Source organism: Pan paniscus, chromosome 4, assembly GCF_029289425.2.
Source record: "Pan paniscus chromosome 4, NHGRI_mPanPan1-v2.0_pri, whole genome shotgun sequence".
NCBI lineage: Eukaryota > Metazoa > Chordata > Mammalia > Primates > Hominidae > Pan > Pan paniscus.
This window is the reverse complement of record NC_073253.2, coordinates 157,632,713-157,650,726: the sequence shown is the minus strand read 5'-3', so window position 1 is coordinate 157,650,726 and position 18,014 is coordinate 157,632,713. Positions and strand designations below refer to the sequence as shown.

At 38.9% G+C, this 18,014-nt stretch overlaps 1 non-coding gene across 1 annotated transcript; it reads right to left on the bottom strand.

Moving 5' to 3' along the window:
* Positions 1-7,402: 7,402 nt before the first annotated feature.
* On the bottom strand, positions 7,403-7,505 carry LOC112439886 (U6 spliceosomal RNA). The gene has a single exon (XR_003028116.1). It is a non-coding gene; the product is annotated as a U6 spliceosomal RNA (small nuclear RNA).
* Positions 7,506-18,014: the final 10,509 nt, after the last annotated feature.

Here is an 18,014-nt window from a genome sequence, read left to right as displayed (position 1 = left end):
CCGAGATGTCAACAGCTGCTGTTGCATCTGACTTAATATCGTGAGCTGTATCCATGATTCCATCACTCTTCCTGGGGTAGCCTGAATCCTAGCATTTTTTCACTAGGTGTTGAAGTATTTCCTGAGCATAATCTTCCTCCTGACCTTCGCTCTGAGTAATAATTATTTATGGTAGTCCCAGGGCCAGAGTGAAAACCTATTTGGATTCAAAGTCCATAGGTTCACCGTTTACCTGTGCGACCTTAAGCAAGTGACTTAACCTCTCTTTGGGCCTTAATTTCTGAATTTCTAAATTTATTTCATGTATTCATTCAACTAATGGCTATTGAGTAACTAGTACAGTTAGGCATTGAGCTTAGAGTCTCCTGTAAACAAGACATTCAAGTTCCCTGAATACCTAGGGTTTACATACAAGAATGAAAGCACTAAACATATGAGAACACAGACAACAGAACTCCAAATGTGGCAAATGTTGTAAGAAAATACAGTAGGGTAATGGAATTGAAAAGGATGAGATGGAAGGGTTAATTTAGATGGACTAATTGAAAATGGGGTCTTTGAGAAGACAATATTTGAGCTAGTATCTACAAGATTAGAGGAAGGCAGCCACGTGGGATTACCTAGGGAAAAGATGTAATGGGCAGATATAAACAAATGCAAAGGTCTCAACAAAGTTTTGTGTATCAGAGGGACATAGGAAAGCCACTGTGTCTAAAACAGTGAATAACAGAGATTGCTATGAAGTAAAGTCAAAGAAGTAGGCAAGGGCCAGAACATATCAGCCCAGGAATGCTACAGTAAGGAGGATGGGTTTTATTCTAATTGTAATGGAAGTGTTAGTGGGGATCTAGTCTAAATAAGCACTGTCCAATAAAACTTTGTTATGATGAAAATGTTCTATATCTGTGCTATCTGATATAGATTCCATTCGACATTCAAAATAGAGACAGTGGGACTGAGGAACTACATATTTTATTATTTGTAATTTAAATAAAAATTATATTAGTTTTAAATTAAAATTTCTAATCTAATAAAATTTTCTTTTGATAATTGAATTTAACCAATTTAATTAAAATCCATAATTTAATAACAATTAAAAATTAATCAAATGGCCAGGTGCGGTGGCTCACTCCGGTAACCCCAGAGCTTTGGGAGGTTGAGGTGGGAGGATCACTTCAGGTCAGGAGTTTGAGACCAGCCTGGCCAACACTGTGAAACCCTGTCTCCACTGAAAATACAAAAAGTACCTGTGTGTGATGGCGGGCACCTGTAATCCCAGCTACTTGGGAGGCTGAGGCAGGAGAATCACTTGAACCAGGGAGGCAGAGGTTGCTGTGAGCTGAGTTTGTACCACGTTACTCCAGCCTGGGAGACCGAGTGAGACTCTGTCTCAAAAAAAAATTATAATAAATAAACGGTTAAATATAAATCACACTATGTGCTAGAGATGAGGACTACTCTAGAGAGTTAAGGGTTGCCTTAGATAAATAATTTTCAATATGTACCTCAGAATACTCTTGGTTCACGGAGGGTCCACCTCAAGGAAGCAATGAGTCAAAGAGAGTTGGATTTATGGCCCCCTCATTTTTTTCTTAAGCTATGGAAGTTCTACTTTTCTCTGCTTTATTTATTGGGTTTTTCAAGAGATCTCATTTAGAAAAGTATAGGCTACTTAAAAACACTGGAAAGCACTCAACACTGGATTGACAACAGCGGTGATGTCAGAGTGATATAGATTTAATTAAGAGCTTGATCACTTGCTAACTTACAGAACACAAACAAAATATTTTACTTTATTTTTATTATCTGTAAAAAGAGATATAAATAGTAATACCAATGTTATAGGTCACCTGTGTTGATTAGATGATGTAATCCAGGCAGAGTGCTTAGCAGAATGCTAGACCTATATCATGTGCTCAGCAGATATTAACCTCTACAGTTACTGTTATTCTGAGGTTAATCAGTCCAGAGGGTTTGTGCCCCTAGTCATATATAACTGGAAAGTCAGCTAGCTTGATAATCTAGCTATAATATAATATAATATAATATAATATAATATAATATAATATAATACAATATAATGCAATGCAATATAATATAATATAATATAATATAATATAATATAATATAATATATTAGCTAAACCTTACTATTACCTTATTCAAGGTCATACAACTATGAAGAGTGTGAGTTGAGATTTGAATTTGGTTTACTGTGATTCTAGCATTAGTGATACTAACCACTGAGCATTCATCTGTAAAATATAACTTCAGAGTTATACCGTAAACATATTCTTTAAATCAATACATTTTTTTTTGTTTCTGAGACGGAATTGTTGCCCAGGCTGGAGTGCAATGGCATGATCTCAGCTCACCACAGCCTCTGCCTTCTGGGTTCAAGTGATTCTCCTGCCTCAGCCTCCCGAGTAGCTGGGATTACTGGCATGCACCGTCATGCACAGCTAATTTTGTATTTTTAGTTGAGATGGGATTTCACCATGTTGGCCAGGCTTGTCTTGAGCTCCTGACCTCAGATGATCCACCTGCCTCGGCCTCCCAAACTGCTGGGATTACAGGCGTGAGCCACCATGCCTGGCCAAATCAATAAATATTTAATCCAGTAAAGGCAAAGGAATTAAATTAATTGCAATTTGCAATTAAATCCAAATTGCAAAGGAAGCATGGTGAATAGTTATGAGAGGATTCTAATAATAATGAGAGGCTACTGCTATTTTAGTAATTTAAGCTCCTTTCAAATGATTGCAAAGAAACAACTGCTCTATATTATATTCTAGAATTTAGTGCAAAAATGCTCAGCTGGGGCTATGACGGTTGTCTTCAGACAATTCTGATGTTTACCTCCCACTAAGAATCCCTGCTACTCTTGTTGATTGGATAGGTAGCTTACAGGAGCATTCATTTGTTCAATCATACCATAACTCTATCACACGAATACTATTATTATGTCTATTTTATGTTAAATTAAGATAATACCTTAAAAGGTTAAGCGACCCATTTAAGGTCACATAGCTAGGAAGTATTTGACCTAGCATTTGAATGCAGTGACTGTGTGGGAGAACAAACTCTGGAGCTAGAGAGAGGAGTCAGTGTCTTAACTTATACAATGCAAACATGTATTGTCATATGGATTGTAATTAAATTAGTCAAATTCAATTATCGAAAAAAAACTTAACCTGTTAAGTGACTGCAATAATTAAATAGGATCAAGTGGTAAAACCCTTTCTGGTATTTTTGAACTGAAATTTCAAATTGCATAGAAGTTACCCTTTCTCTAGAAATAACCGGTTAATTGGAAAGTGTGCAAAGCAGAGAGTGACAGAATTGATGTATCTCTAAAGCTGATGGAATAGGCAAGCTATTCAATGGGGTCCCTTGTCCTGGACTCTGCTTCTTAGTTTGTAAAGGGTTGATACACTCAGGAGAGAAAACATCTTACTTATGACCACCCTCAATTGCCAACATAAGCTAAGTTGAGCTTTTATGACTTAAGCAGTTGCATCAATACTATTAATCCCAACAAAAATCTTAACAAATCCAGATTATATAATATACAAAACTCCCCAGCCTTTAACTGGGTTTCTGTTAAACCCTGACAATTTAGAACACAGAGCACTTAACAAAAAAGGTAATTCATAATAGCTCAAGCTTAAAAACAAAAACTGACACCCTTAAACAAGGCGTTATTTTTTGATATTTATTTCATGAATACTTGTTGAAGCCCCCAGGTATCAAATAGTTCTGTTAGGTGCTCGAGATACAGAACAGAGCAGATGAAGTTCCTATATTCATGAAATGTACATTCCAATAGGTCAGATGAACAGTAAACAAAAAAGTAAAAGTATTACTAATATATAGTAATGATTAATTATAGGAAGAAAATTACAGCATTGTAAGTGGTTATATGGTAAGGGTATTTTGGACAGGGAAGTCAGAGAAAGTTGCTCTTAGGAAATGGCCTTTGCCTGAGGATTTGATGAAGTGAGGAAATTGCTGTATGAACTTCTGGGAGAGGATCTTTCAAGGTATAGGATAGACAGCGGGTGAAGGAGTTTTAAGGAGGAATGAACTTGGGCATTTGATTGAAAATAAAGAAGCCAGTGTGCCTGGAGCCCAGTGAGCTGGGTGAAGAATAGCAGGAGACAGCACTGGGGAAATAGATGTCCTTATAAACCATGTTGAGGGCTTTAGATTACTGTCTTCTTGGAGGGCTTTGAGTAAGAGGAATGACATGATTAGATTTACATGATGAAAACATTATTTCGTTGCTAGATGAAAAATAACTGCAAGGAGGCAAATGTGGGAGCAAGGAAATTAGAAGGTTATTATATTAGGCTTGTCTAAAAAAGAAGATGGTTTGGACAAGAAGGGAGCTGTGACAGTGATGAAAAGTGGTCAGATTTCAGATATATCTTGAAAGTAGTGAACACAGAACTTACTGATGGATTACAAGTGGTTGTGAAAAAAAGGGGAATCTAGAAATAGTTCACTAAATGAATATAGCAAATGAAAATTTACTGAAGAGGCCTTTCCAGGGATTACTTTAAGCACTTTGCACAGAACATGGAGTTGAACAAATAAAAATTTCTAATAAGTGTTAGGAGTGATTTTTATTTTTATTAGCATTACTTCACAAGTATGTATTAAACCCCAAATAGGTGAATGTGTCAGGTGCTATTCTCTTTCCTACAATAAACACAAATATCAAAAACCAGCTTACCTCATGATGTTTATACAGTGGTTAGCAGCTCTTCTCATGCTTCTGTGAGTCTTTTTCTTAACAGTTTACTTTTTGTAGCAAACATCTTACATATTTTACCTGTTCCTCTTTAATCTTATTTTTATCCTAGGCTTGTTTCTAAATCCACCATATTCATTATTTCTACTATATTCAAACACTTTTGTTGTTTATGGAAGCTTTGATTTATATAAAGTTATCCTCTGCTACATTTAATATTCTTTCCACCAATTTGACATATCAATCATGTTACATTAATTCAATAAAATATTACACATCCATTAAAAAGAATAAAGTAGATTAATATAAACTAACATCCATAGATATTTTAAGTTAAAGAAGAGAAAAAGGAAACATAAAATAATAAAATATAAATATGAATACTGTAAAATAAAGAATAAGGCTGGATGTGGTGGCTCATGCCTGAAATCACAGCACTTTGGGAGGCTAAGGAGGGAGGATGGCTTGTGGCCAGGAGATTAAGACCAACCTGGACAACATAGTGAGATCCAATATCCACAAAAAATTATTTTAAATTAGCTGGGTGTGGTGGGCACACTGGTAGTCTCAGATACTCAAGAGGTTGAGGTAGGAGGATCATTTGAGCCCAGGAGTTGGAGACTACAGTGAGCTATGATTGGGCCAGTGCTCTCTAGCCTGGATGACAGAGTGAGACCCTGCCTCAAAAAAATTTTTTTAAATAATAAAATAAATAAAGAATAATTAATCTAACTTCTATATCTATCAAAATAGGCCGGATTATAATTGGAAATCAACAACCCCAAAATCTCAGTACATTGAAACAACAGTCTAGTTCTTTCTCATGCCTCATATCCATCACAGAGTGCTAGAGAATGCTACACTTTGTTGTCCTCAGTACAAGGACTAGGGCCTATGGGGCAGGGGATTAAAGAAAACATTCCATTTATTTTCAACTATATATTTCTCTTTAATTTAACATATATCAAGGAAAACAACATTCAGGAAATATTTTGCTATTGAAAAATATTTTAGTGGTGTTTTAGACATGAAGTCCTTGCCCATGCCTATGTCCTGAATGGTATTGCCTACGTTTTCTTCTAGGGTTTTTATGGTTTTAGGTCTAACATTTAAGTCTTTAATCCATCTTGAATTAATTTTTGTATAAGATGTAAGGAAGGGATCCAGTTTCAGCTTTCTACATATGGCTAGCCAGTTTTCCCAGCACCATTTATTATAAAGGGAACCCTTTCCCCATTGCTTGTTTTTGTCAGGTTTGTCAAAGATCAGATAGTTGTAGATATGCGGCATTATTTCTGAGGGCTCTGTTCTGTTCCATTGGTCCATATCTCTGTTTTGGTACCAGTACCATGCTGTTTTGGTTACTGCAGTCTTGTAGTATAGTTTGAAGTCAGGTAGCGTGATGCCTCCAGCTTTGTTCTTTTGCTTAGGATTGACTTGGTGATGTGGGCTCTTTTTTGGTTCCATATGAACTTTAAAGTAGTTTTTTCCAATTCTGTGAAGAAAGTCATTGGTAGCTTGATGGGGATGGCATTGAATCTATAAATTACCTTGGGCAGTATGGCCATTTTCATGATATTGATTCTTCCTACCCATGAGCATGGATTGTTCTTCCACTTGTTTGTATCCTCTTTTATTTCATTGAGCAGTGGTTTGTAGTTCTCCTTGAAGAGGTCCTTCACATCCCTTGTAAGTTGGATTCCTAGGTATTTTATTCTCTTTGAAGCAATTGTGAATGGGAGTTCACTCATGATTTGGTTGTTTGTCTGTTACTGGTGTATAGGAATGCTTGTGATTTTTGCACATTGATTTTGTATCCTGAGACTTTGCTGAAGTTGCTTATCAGCTTAAGGAGATTTTGGGCTGAGATGATGGGGTTTTCTAGATATACAATCATGTCATCTGCAAAGAGGGACAATTTGACTTCCTCTTTTCCTAATTGAATACCCTTTATTTCCTTCTCCTGCCTGATTGCCCTGGCCAGAACTTCCAACACTATGTTGAATAGGAGTGGTGAGAGAGGGCATCCCTGTCTTGTGCCAGTTTTCAAAGGGAATGCTTCCAGTTTTTACCCATTCAGTATGATACTGGCTGTGGGTTTGACATAGATAGCTGTTATTATTTTGAGATACGTCCCATCAGTACCTAATTTATTGAGAGTTTTTAGCATGAAGGGTTGTTGAATATTGTCAAAGGCTTTTTCTGCATCTATTGAGATAATCATCTGGTTTTTGTCATTGGTTCTGTTTATATGCTGGATTACATTTATTGATTTGCTTATGTTGATCCAGCCTTGCATCCCAGGGATGAAGCCCACTTGATCATGGTGGATAAGCTTTTTGATGTGTTGCTGGATTCAGTTTGCCAGTATTTTATTGAGGATTTTTGCATCGATGTTCATCAGGGATATGGTTCTAAAATTCTCTTTTTTTGTTGTGTCCCTGCCAGGCTTTGGTATCAGGATGATGCTGGCCTCATAAAATGAGTTAGGGAGGATTCCCTCTTTTTCTATTGATTGGAATAGTTTCAGAAGGAATGGTACCAGCTGCTCCTTGGACCTCTGGTATAATTTGGCTGTGAATCCATCCAGTCCTGACTTTTTTTGGTTGGTAAGCTATTAATTATTGCCTCGATTTCACAGCCTGTTAAAAATATGGAACTCTTCACAAATTTGCATGTAATCCTTGCGCAGGGGCCATGCTAATCTTCTCTGTATCGTTCCAAAGCAATGGCAACAAAAGCCAAAATTGACAAATGGGATCTGATTAAACTAAAGAGCTTCTGCACAGCAAAAGAAACTACCATCAGAGTGAAAAGGCAACCTACAGAATGGGAGAAAATTTTTGCAATCTACTCATCTGACAAAGGGCTAATGTCCAGAATCTACAATGAACTCAAACAAATTTACAAGAAAAAAACAAACAACCCCATCAAAAAGTGGGCACAGGATATGAACAGACACTTCTCAAAAGAAGACATTTATACAGCCAAAAGACACATGAAAAAATGCTCATCATCACTGGCCATCAGAGAAATGCAAATCAAAACCACAATGAGATACCATCTCACACCAGTTAGAATGGCAATCATTAAAAAAGTCAGGAAACAACAGGTGCTGGAGAGGATGTGGAGAACTAGGAACACTTTTACACTGTTGGTGGAACCATGAACTAGTTCAACCATTGTGGAAGTCAGTGTGGCGATTCCTCAGGGATCTAGAACTAGAAATACCATTTGACCCAGCCATCCCATTACTGGGTATATACCCAAAGGACTATAAATCATGCTGCTATAAAGACACATACACACGTATGTTTATTGCGGCACTATTCACAATAGCAAAGACTTGGAACCAACCCAAATGTCCAACAATGATAGACTGGATTAAGAAAATGTGGCACATATACACCATGGAATACTATGCCACCAGAAAAAACGATGAGTTCATGTCCTTTGTAGGGACATGGATGAAGCTGGAAACCATCATTCTCAGCAAACTATCACAAGGACAAAAAACCAAACACCACATGTTCTCACTCATAGGTGGGAATTGAACAATGAGAACACATGGACACAGGAAGGGGAACATCACACACCGGGGCCTGTTGTGGGGTGGGGGGATGGGGGAGGGATAGTATTAGGAGATATACCTAATCTTAAATGATGAGTTAATGGGCGCAGCACACCAGCATGGCACACGTATACATATGTAACAAACCTGCACATTGTGCACATGTACCCTAAAACTTAAAGTATAATAAAAAAAGAAAAATATTTTTCTAAGCATTTAGCAAAGATTATATCTAAAAGTTATATAAAATAAGCTTTTTAAATTATGTTTTTGTCTTCTTTACATTTATTTTCTCTATTAAAAATAATAAGGCTGGGCGTGGTGGCTCATGTCTGTAATCCTAGCACTTTGGGAGCCTGGAGCCCAGGAGTTCAAGACCAGCCTGGACAATATGGCAAAAATAAAAAATACAAAAATTAGCCAGGTGTGGTGGCACACACCTGTAGTCCCAGCTACTCAGGAGGCTGAAGTGGGAGGATCACTTGAGCTTGGTAGGCAGAGGTTACAATGGGACAAGATAGTGACACTGCACTCCAGTCTGGACAACTGAGTGAGATCATGTTTCATCATCATCATCATTATCATCATCATCATCATCAATGTTATATATTACTTAAAGAGTAGTTCAATGGTTTAACATTATGATGAATGTTTGTGGCACACTGAATGTTTATAAGGACCAAGCCAATTTTTTTTTCCCTATACAAGCTTTACTTTCCCATTGAGTTTTTGAGAAAAAAGATCGATTGCCTTAATTTTCAAGCAAGTGTCCCTCAAAAAGAAGTGAGAACTTAAAAATAATGTTTCTTTTGTGGCATCTAGCAAAATACTCTTCTCTTCTTCCTCAGCTGCAAAAGGGTCCTAATGTGGCTAATGCTAATATTCATGAAGATGAAAGATACGTTTTTCTAGTCCTTTCTGTTGGTAAAGGCTGTATATATTTCATTTTCTGAATATGAGAAGAAAGTTTAGAGATAATAACGTAGTTATTAGCCCTCCTTTCTTAAAGACTTAATAGAAAAGGAGAGTCAACATATGTAGTGGAATAAATGAATAATAAATCCAATTATTTTTATATATACATACATGGCATATATGTATATATGAAATTAAATATATTTTTATATATACATATATGCCATGTATGTATATATAAAAATATAATTGGATTTTTATATTATATATGTATATATTATATATACATATATGGCATATAGGTATAAATAATAACAATTTGACTTATTAATTCGTTCAGTTCTTACTGTTAGAAAAGGTTCATTTTTAACCCCAGAACACTGCACCCTGCCTATCAGAGAAAGTAGGTCAAATATTCACTTTTGAAGCTATGTAGAGATAAAACTGCTAAATATGTAAAACATAGATAGAAAGCTGTCCATAATGCTTTTTCCTTATGATGTTTGGGAGTTGCTGATGACCAAACTCTTTAAAGAAATTACTGGATGCCCAAAGGCCTCTGAAAAACGCAGGAACCTTGAGAGGAACAGAGTTTGTTGTCTGGGGAATTCTGAAAGCTCTATTAAAATAGGCCTAAAACTGCCATTAGCATAAACAAGGTGTCACTGGGATTTTCAGTCTTTATTCCTTTTTTTTTTTTCCTGAGTCATCTGTCAGACTGGCAAAGCGGTAAAATTTTATCTTTTCAGTACTTTTGATTCTCTCCCTACCTTCCATTTTTTCTTGTTGCCTGACTACATATATTGGCTCTCCTTTTCCATTAACTCTTTAAGAGAGGAGGGGTAATAACTACATTATTACCTCTAAACATTCTTCTCATATTCAGAAAATATTGTATATTGCTTATTTTAAAAAATGTTGAGAATATATATTACTTACCAAATAAAACATGGATTGATTCTGAATTTACAAATTGAAATTTTTTTGTTATTTTAACATGCCATTCTTCTTAATATAACCCATAAATTGGATTTATTATTCATTTTCAGCAAAATTAAATGACTGGATTCACCCTAGACTACTTAATGTTTCAGGGAAACTGCATTGAGCTCTATGTGCTGCATATTGTTGAACTCAATGCTTGGGGTACAAGGACCAGTAAGATGTAGTTTTACACTTAGAAGAATAATGTTTGAGTAGGGAAATATAGATAAAGAAGCCAAATGTAAAAAAAAGTGCTACACTGTAAAATAAAGTAGAGTATAATCTTGAAAGTTCAGGGAAACCTTCCTACATATATGAACCTGGAACTGACTGGGTTTTAGAGAACAAAAAGATTTCAGACAAAAAGTATCATCCAGAATTATTGACCATAAATCTTGACATCTAATTATCTCCCCTGCACCCACTCATGGGCATAAATGAATAAACTACATTGAATACCTTTTCAGACATTTTGTCATAATACTTATCATCAATCTTTTCAAAACTTTATTGTTTTAACTCCTTCTTCTGAATTACATTAGAAACTTTTCAGTACAAAAGCTCTTCAATAAGTCCAGTTTACATTTTTCATTCATATTCCACTGGTGTTTACAAAATGTCTTTTAGAAGCTTGAGACACTTTCAAAGGGACCAGTGGGAAATAGCTGTTTCACACTTGATTTATCATCACCACAAGTTCATTATTAACTCCAGAACACTGCACTCTGCCTATTAAAGTAGGTCAAAGATTCACTGTCTACAAGGATATGTAGGGATAAAACTGCTAAATATGTAAAACATAGACTGAAAGCTCTCCATCTTCCCTTTAGTCAAGGCTTCTATGTGATAATGATTATTTGAGGTTGCAAACAGGACACAAGGTTGTGGCAGAAGTAATTCATAGGGATTGGATGGGGCAAATAAATTGGAGGAGTATTTTTTACATATTAGTGTTCTTTTGTCATTCGATCTATTCAACAAATGTTTTTTGATTATCTGTGTGCATATTACCAATATCCGGTCTAGGTGATAGAAATAAAACATTGAACAAGACAGACAAATTTGTCTTCTTGTGGGATTTGTATTTTAGCCATTTAAAAATTACAGCAAATTAAATTTAAAAAGTAACATGACTTCAGATTAGTATAAAATGATATACATGTAGATTGGAGAAATTTTTTTTACTGTAATGGCTAGGTAGAATAAATATTTGCTTAAAATTTTGTACAGTATTCACTCCCTTCCTCCTATAGAGGAGCAATTCTGCATTTCATATAGTTTTAGTGAGAGATTGTACTCCACATTCTAGTCTGGAAGCTAAAAGGATCAGATCCTCTCTTACTTCAATTTGACAGAGCCAGGGCTCAAAAATGTGAATTAGTTTAGTTAATTAGATAGTCCTGTTTGCAATTTTTAATCTTGATCAAAGGATGCAAAGATGTGGTAGGATACTTTTAGGAGTCATTCACTACATCAACTACAGCAATGATGCCCAAACTTTTCCTCTTAGGAAGAAACAGACTGTGTTTTCTGTTCCAAAGCTGTTTGACCTAACTTACATCTTTGTTTTCTAAGCCTGCATCTCCAAACTCCCACTAGCTCTATGAATTCATAGTATTGCTCAAATAGATATCCATCTGTGAAGCAGGTCCACTGTGTACTGGTTACTAACTTGTCTGATTTGGTGAGACAGAACACCCACACACAAAACAAGTTACGTGAGGCAGATTTATTATCTAACTGAGAGGCAACAAGTGACAATAAAAGCCTAGGATTCAGGGCATGCCAGTCCCCCAAGGCTCAGGAAAGCTGCCCAGGTTGGATGGAGTCTTGTTTGAATGTACTGCACTTGCACTGCAGCTACAGGACCCTGGAAATCATCCCACCCTAGGTTTTATACGAGGGGAAGGAAAACATGACCCACTGGACTAAAACATTGAAGAGCAACTTGTTTCTAGGAGGAACTGGAACAGAGCCCTGGCTGTTCTAGTAAGTTTCTCCCTATCTTAGTGTGTCCAGAATTTAATCCTTCTGGTGGACTCTTGGTCTCCCTGACTTCAAGAATGAAGCTGTGGACCTCACGGTGAGTGTTACAGCTCTTAAAGGTGGTGCATCCAGAGTTATTTGTTCCTCCCAGTGGGTTCGTGATCTCACTGACTTCAGGAATGAAACTGCAGACCCTCGTGGTGACTGTTAACAGCTCTTAAAGTTGGTGCAGACCCAAAGAATGAGCAGCAGCAAGATTTATTGTGAAGAGGGAAAGAACAAACCTTTCAAAGCAGGAAAGGGGACTTAAGCGGGTTGCTGCTGCTGGCCGGGGTGGCCAGCTGTTATTTCCTTATTTGTCCCTGCCCATGTCCTGCTGATTGGTCCATTTTACAGAGTGCTGATTGGTCCATTTTACAGAGTGCTGATTGGTGTGTTTACAGTCGTTTAGCTAGACATAGAGCACTGATTGCTGCATTTTTACAGAGTGCTGATTGGTGCATTTACAATCCTATAGCGAGACACAGAGCGCTGATTGGTGCGTTTTTATAGAGTGCTGATTGGCGCATTTACAATCCTTTAGCTAGATACAGAGCACTGATTGGTGCATTTACAGTCTTCTAGCTAGACAGAAAAGTTCTCCAAGTCCCCACTTGACCCAGGAAGTCCAGCTGGCCTCACCTCTCATTAAGATGTTACATCCTCAGAACATTCTACAGTTGTACTTAAGAACTACAAACAGGAAAGGGGGATAAACTGGGTGAGTCCAAGGTCACCCAGAGAACTGTTCTGCAGTTTACCACTGATCCAGATGGCCCCCCTTAGCAAAGCTCTTCCATTTCCTATGCCCAATGACTTCCCCAGATTTGGAGTTGGAGATTGGTCTTGTCAGATTGATGTAACACCTGCACTGACATAATCTCTTTGCAACATAATTGAGCCATCGGCAGTATACATTTCACTAGGCCCAGAAGTACATTGGACTATCCATAAGCAAGGTGCTCAGGCCTGCCCAGAGCAGTGACCTAACACAGGATCCCAGTGATCCACGTAACAGGTTACTAAAGTTGTCAAAAAAAGATCCTTCCAGTGGTCCCACTGTCTGCAGCCAGTGTACCTGCTTCTGTACCTCCTCTACTTGTGCTTCTACAACAACTGAAGTTTATCTAGGTACAGCAGAAGGTGTTGGCAATTGCATATACTCCTCCAAGTTGGGCTAAATAGATCTAGATCCATTCTGTTGCCTAAAACAATCTTCCCAAGGAAGTTGGGGATGTCTGTTGGGCTGGCAAGGCAGTGGCTGTGGAAGAAGCAATATTTACTATGGTCAGAAATAGGTTTTATATAATTTTTTCATGAGCATGGACTCCTGTATCTGGTATCAAAGAGCTCACAAAGGGCATGAACCCAGAGCCAGTTAGTAAGCCTGCCAGGCCAGTGGTGCATCTCATTTCCAGGGGTGATATCCAGGAGCACTTCCAGCATGCAGGATCCCACCATCCATCAGGCATGACATTGCTCATCCTATATTTGAGTCACCAATGAACCACTGAACCACCTGCAGAGAAAGATGTAACTTTCAGGTGTACACAGCAACCCTTCTCTCACTTTATTGTTCAGTGACACATTCATGGGTACAAAGGCATTGGAATTCACCAGCCAAGTCTTGAGTTAGTTACATGAACTTGGTTTTCTTAAAATATTGTCCATGAAGCCCCTACACAGAGGGCTAACAACAGTTCAGTCCTTGTTTTCATTTTCACCACTGGGACACTTCTTGTTCAGGTGATCAAATGAGCATAAAGTGTCAAAGTGCAAGCCTACCAAAGTTTTCTCAGTTATAGCTGTGACATTTTGGCATTGAGTCAGTTAAAACAGAGCACCTCTGATTCTCTTCCATGTGGTGGGTGCCAAATCCACACTGAAGCATGCACTGTGGCAATAGGAATGTGTGTGTAGTTTACCACTGACAGGATGAGAAGTTGCTGTTGTCTGTAACAGAGTAAGGTCTGAGATGGCAAATCTAACCCTTAGTCAGGCTACCCAAGGTGGCTGCTGCCTGGGAGAGCCTAATGAAAGTGTTGTGCCTCCAGGCCTCTGCTGCTACATCCTTGTAAAATAAAACAGATTTACAGATGAGTGCCCTACACTTCACCCCTCTTGGGGTTTTAGGTGTTTCTACTTATTGGATAGGGTTTGGGCTGGGTAGACATATTATCCAATTTTGTCTGTCCCAGTCCCCAGGTTACCACATCTGCAGGTACTCATTGTCTTTGTTGCTTGAGCCAGACCATTAAAACAGCCCTCCAGTTCAGAAAGGGAAGTCACATCCTGTACAAACACGACATGTTTGGTAATGCTGCCCACTTGACTGAAGGGTTTAGATTTCCCCAGCATCCCTAGAGAGTCCTGGCACTCTGGTATTCCTTGATTCCATCCAATAACGCTATGGGATCCCACAGAGAGCAGTGACCGAGGGGAGGCATTGTTTTCAGATTAGACTTAGGGGTCCTGTCTGGGGTATTATGGTGGCCTGAACTGCAAACTGCCCCCCAGGACATGTACTCTAAAGGAAAAAAAGAAATAATGGTTGGGAACACTGAGATGGGGATTTGCAGATGTAGCCTAATCAAGCATCTGGCTGGTTACCTCTACTCCAACTGAGGCCATTGTTTCTCAATGGGTGCTGCAGTGCCATGTTTCCCTCACATCATAGTGCAGAGTTTAGTGTCCATACTGCTCTAGTCAGATGGGGAACCACCCCACTAGCAGAACATCTTGATGCTCTTTCTTCAGTTGCTTTGCAAGTCGGATCACAAGCTCTCTTCCAGGGAGGACATGGTAGGCCTAGCATCCATATGAGTGATACACATTTGTCCTTTCCAGGTAGCAAGTTATTGTCATAGTCCTTGTCCCCATATAGGGGATCCTTTGATAGTCCAATCACTCAGTTGCTGTTCTCTTGACCACATGGCTAGGTTGTAGATAAAGGCCCATACATTGGTGAAAATGTAGCAAGATAGGCTGGTAAGTGGTGGCCTGTGTGGCCAACAGTGGTACATGTAGTTTGACCCTTGGGGCAGAATGTTCATGTTCAGCCTCAGTAAAAATATGGCCATTCACTCACCAGACGGGGGCTGCAGTCCAGTGGACCCTGTCTGCTTTTAGTTTTGTAGGGGCATCAGTGAATCATGCCATACCATCAGTAGGCAGAGGAGGAGCCAAAGCATCTCCTGAGGGTCACTCGGTCCATTCTAGAAAGCTAGCCATTTATTCATGGAGCCCACTGCTTCCCTGGAATTCTAGCTCAAGCCAACCTTAAATGTCTGCTTTCCATTTGATAAGTGGGCTCTGCCAAGCCTGTCCAGTTTTATTGGTGAGGTTTGTAGGCAAACACATAAAAATAGGCAGTTCCTATTGCAGCAATCACGTGGCATTCTGGCCATAAAATATTCTCTTTTTATCAATGCCCAATAGTGAGCAAGGAGCTGCCATTCAAAAGGGGAGTATATCTGTTGGCTATATCAGGCAACTTACAAAGTGCTACGGCAGCCCAATGGCAGTTTTCTGTTGCCCCAGATGACAATCAGTATGCACACAAGTTGCAGACTTCTGTAATTCCAATGGGCTAGCAGACTCTGAAAGTTGCAAAGGCAGTGCCTGGGCCACAGTTTTTGAATGGTTTCTCAGTCCTGCTGTTTCAAAGCCTTTCAAAGTTGATGGCTTTCTTGGCCACTTTGATTATGATGGCCAAAAGAACACTAAGGTGGGGTACGCCGTCTTCAGTACCCAGAGGCCTCTTGGCTGCTGGCCTCCATTTTACTTAGCTGGTGCCACCAAGGCCAATAGTATTTTCTTAAGTGTATCTGAATATTCATTTGGCTTCCCATCTAATTGGCCCTGGCATTCATCCTGTAATAGTCTTAATGTTCTGGAGGTATTTTTGAGCAGCCCAACTATAGTGTTAATTTGTGACATGGTGGTTTGTAATATTGTTGTTTATAGCAATTCCTCAGTTAACCAGGTAATGTGCTACTCTCTACTTAGTATGGAATACTACTTTAGCTGAATAACTCATTTGGACTTGGGTAGTTTAGGTGGCAGGCAGGAGTAGATATGCCCCATTGTTATGGCATGAATTTTTAGCTATGAGGGGGTCATACCTCTGCAGGTGGCAGTGATGTTCTGCACCACAAATGGTCAAAATGTCAATGTCTATAATGCACTGAGTGGGGGAACCATGCTCATCGGTACCTGAAATGCCCCAAAAGGCCTGACCCATAAGCACATAAGCAATATGGGTGACCTCATTTGTCTCAAAACCTCCTAATGTCATCATCTTAATGTTTTTCTCTTTTCCCTTTAATCCTGACAGGAGTAAAGGCCACTGGCCTCCAGTGGGGACCCTATTTCTAACTGCACTATTTGGCCCTATCACTAATTACACCATTAAATTTGAGACATTTGGGCCTGCAATGTCCCTTTGTCAAACAAACACACCAACCAAGCTGCCTAAGACTTGCCTAGCTTTTCCTCATATTTGTCCTTTAGATCACAAGTCTCCGTTTCTGTGAAGGCTCAAATTGCACATGTTGGTTCCCTCTCAAATGCCTCAGGGTCCTTACGAGCATTTACTTTTTGAGCCCTCTGGTCCCAGGAACGAATGATCACATACATGTCTGACAACCAGAGAAATGTATTCTGTGCTTCCCCGTTTCCATATTCCTTTTTCTTTGCCTCAATCCATGCAGCCAATTCGTTCACATCCATTGGGAGTGACCTATGTCCCATTTATTGAGCTTCCTTTCCCATCACTCATCCAGCTGCATGTCCAGTCCCTACATCCCTAGGCTGACATTTTTTCTTGGGTCAGGTCCTGGGGGTTATTGTCTTTTCAGCTTCACCAGGAAGCCATGATTCTATCAAGGAGGACACTGCTCACTGCACCATCTTTTTGAAGCAAGGTCACTGTGCACTAGGTATTAACTTGTCTAAGTCTAGTGAGACAGAACACACCCACACATAACAAGTTAATGAAGCTGATTGGACTTATTACAAACAGATTGGCAGCAAGGAACAACAGAGGCCTAGGATTCAGAGCCAGCCAGTCTTCCAAGGCCAAGGGAGGCTGCCATGGTGGATGGCATTTCCTCAGTGTATGTCTCACTTGCACCAGAGCTGAGGAACCCCAGAAACCATCCCAGCCCAGGTTTTATAACAGAGTGCAACATGCCATCCTGGGCTAACATGCGAAAGCAGACCCTTTTTCTAGTAGGGACTGGAACAGAGCCTAAAGTGTTCTGGCCAGTTCTTCTCTATTTTAGGATATTGCATTCCCAGCACATTCCACAGTTACTCTTGACATCTACAAATGTGAAAAAGGAGAAAACTGGGTCCGTTCAAGATCACTTAGAGAAATGTCCAGCACCACCCTTTTGCATGGAGCTGCCAGAGCTGGTTTCTGTGGCTTGCTGTGCTCCTATCTTAACTATACAGTAGATTTGAGTACTTCAGTGATTTAAAATACATTTCAGCATATCGATTCCTGGTGACTGGAATTATCTCTTATTAGTTCTGCTATATTTTGACACACCTGTATCTCCCTCAGAAACCCTGATATTTAATCCAAATAACTTCCTTTATTTTTTATCTCCAAGAAGTTATATACCGAGAAAGATAATTTAGATAACAAGAGGTTTTGACATGAAAACTTGAAGATATGTTTTCATTTCCATAGAAGGTCATGATGTAATAATGCCTTTGCTCTTCTTTCTATAATCTGTAGTTTCAAAAATAGACATTG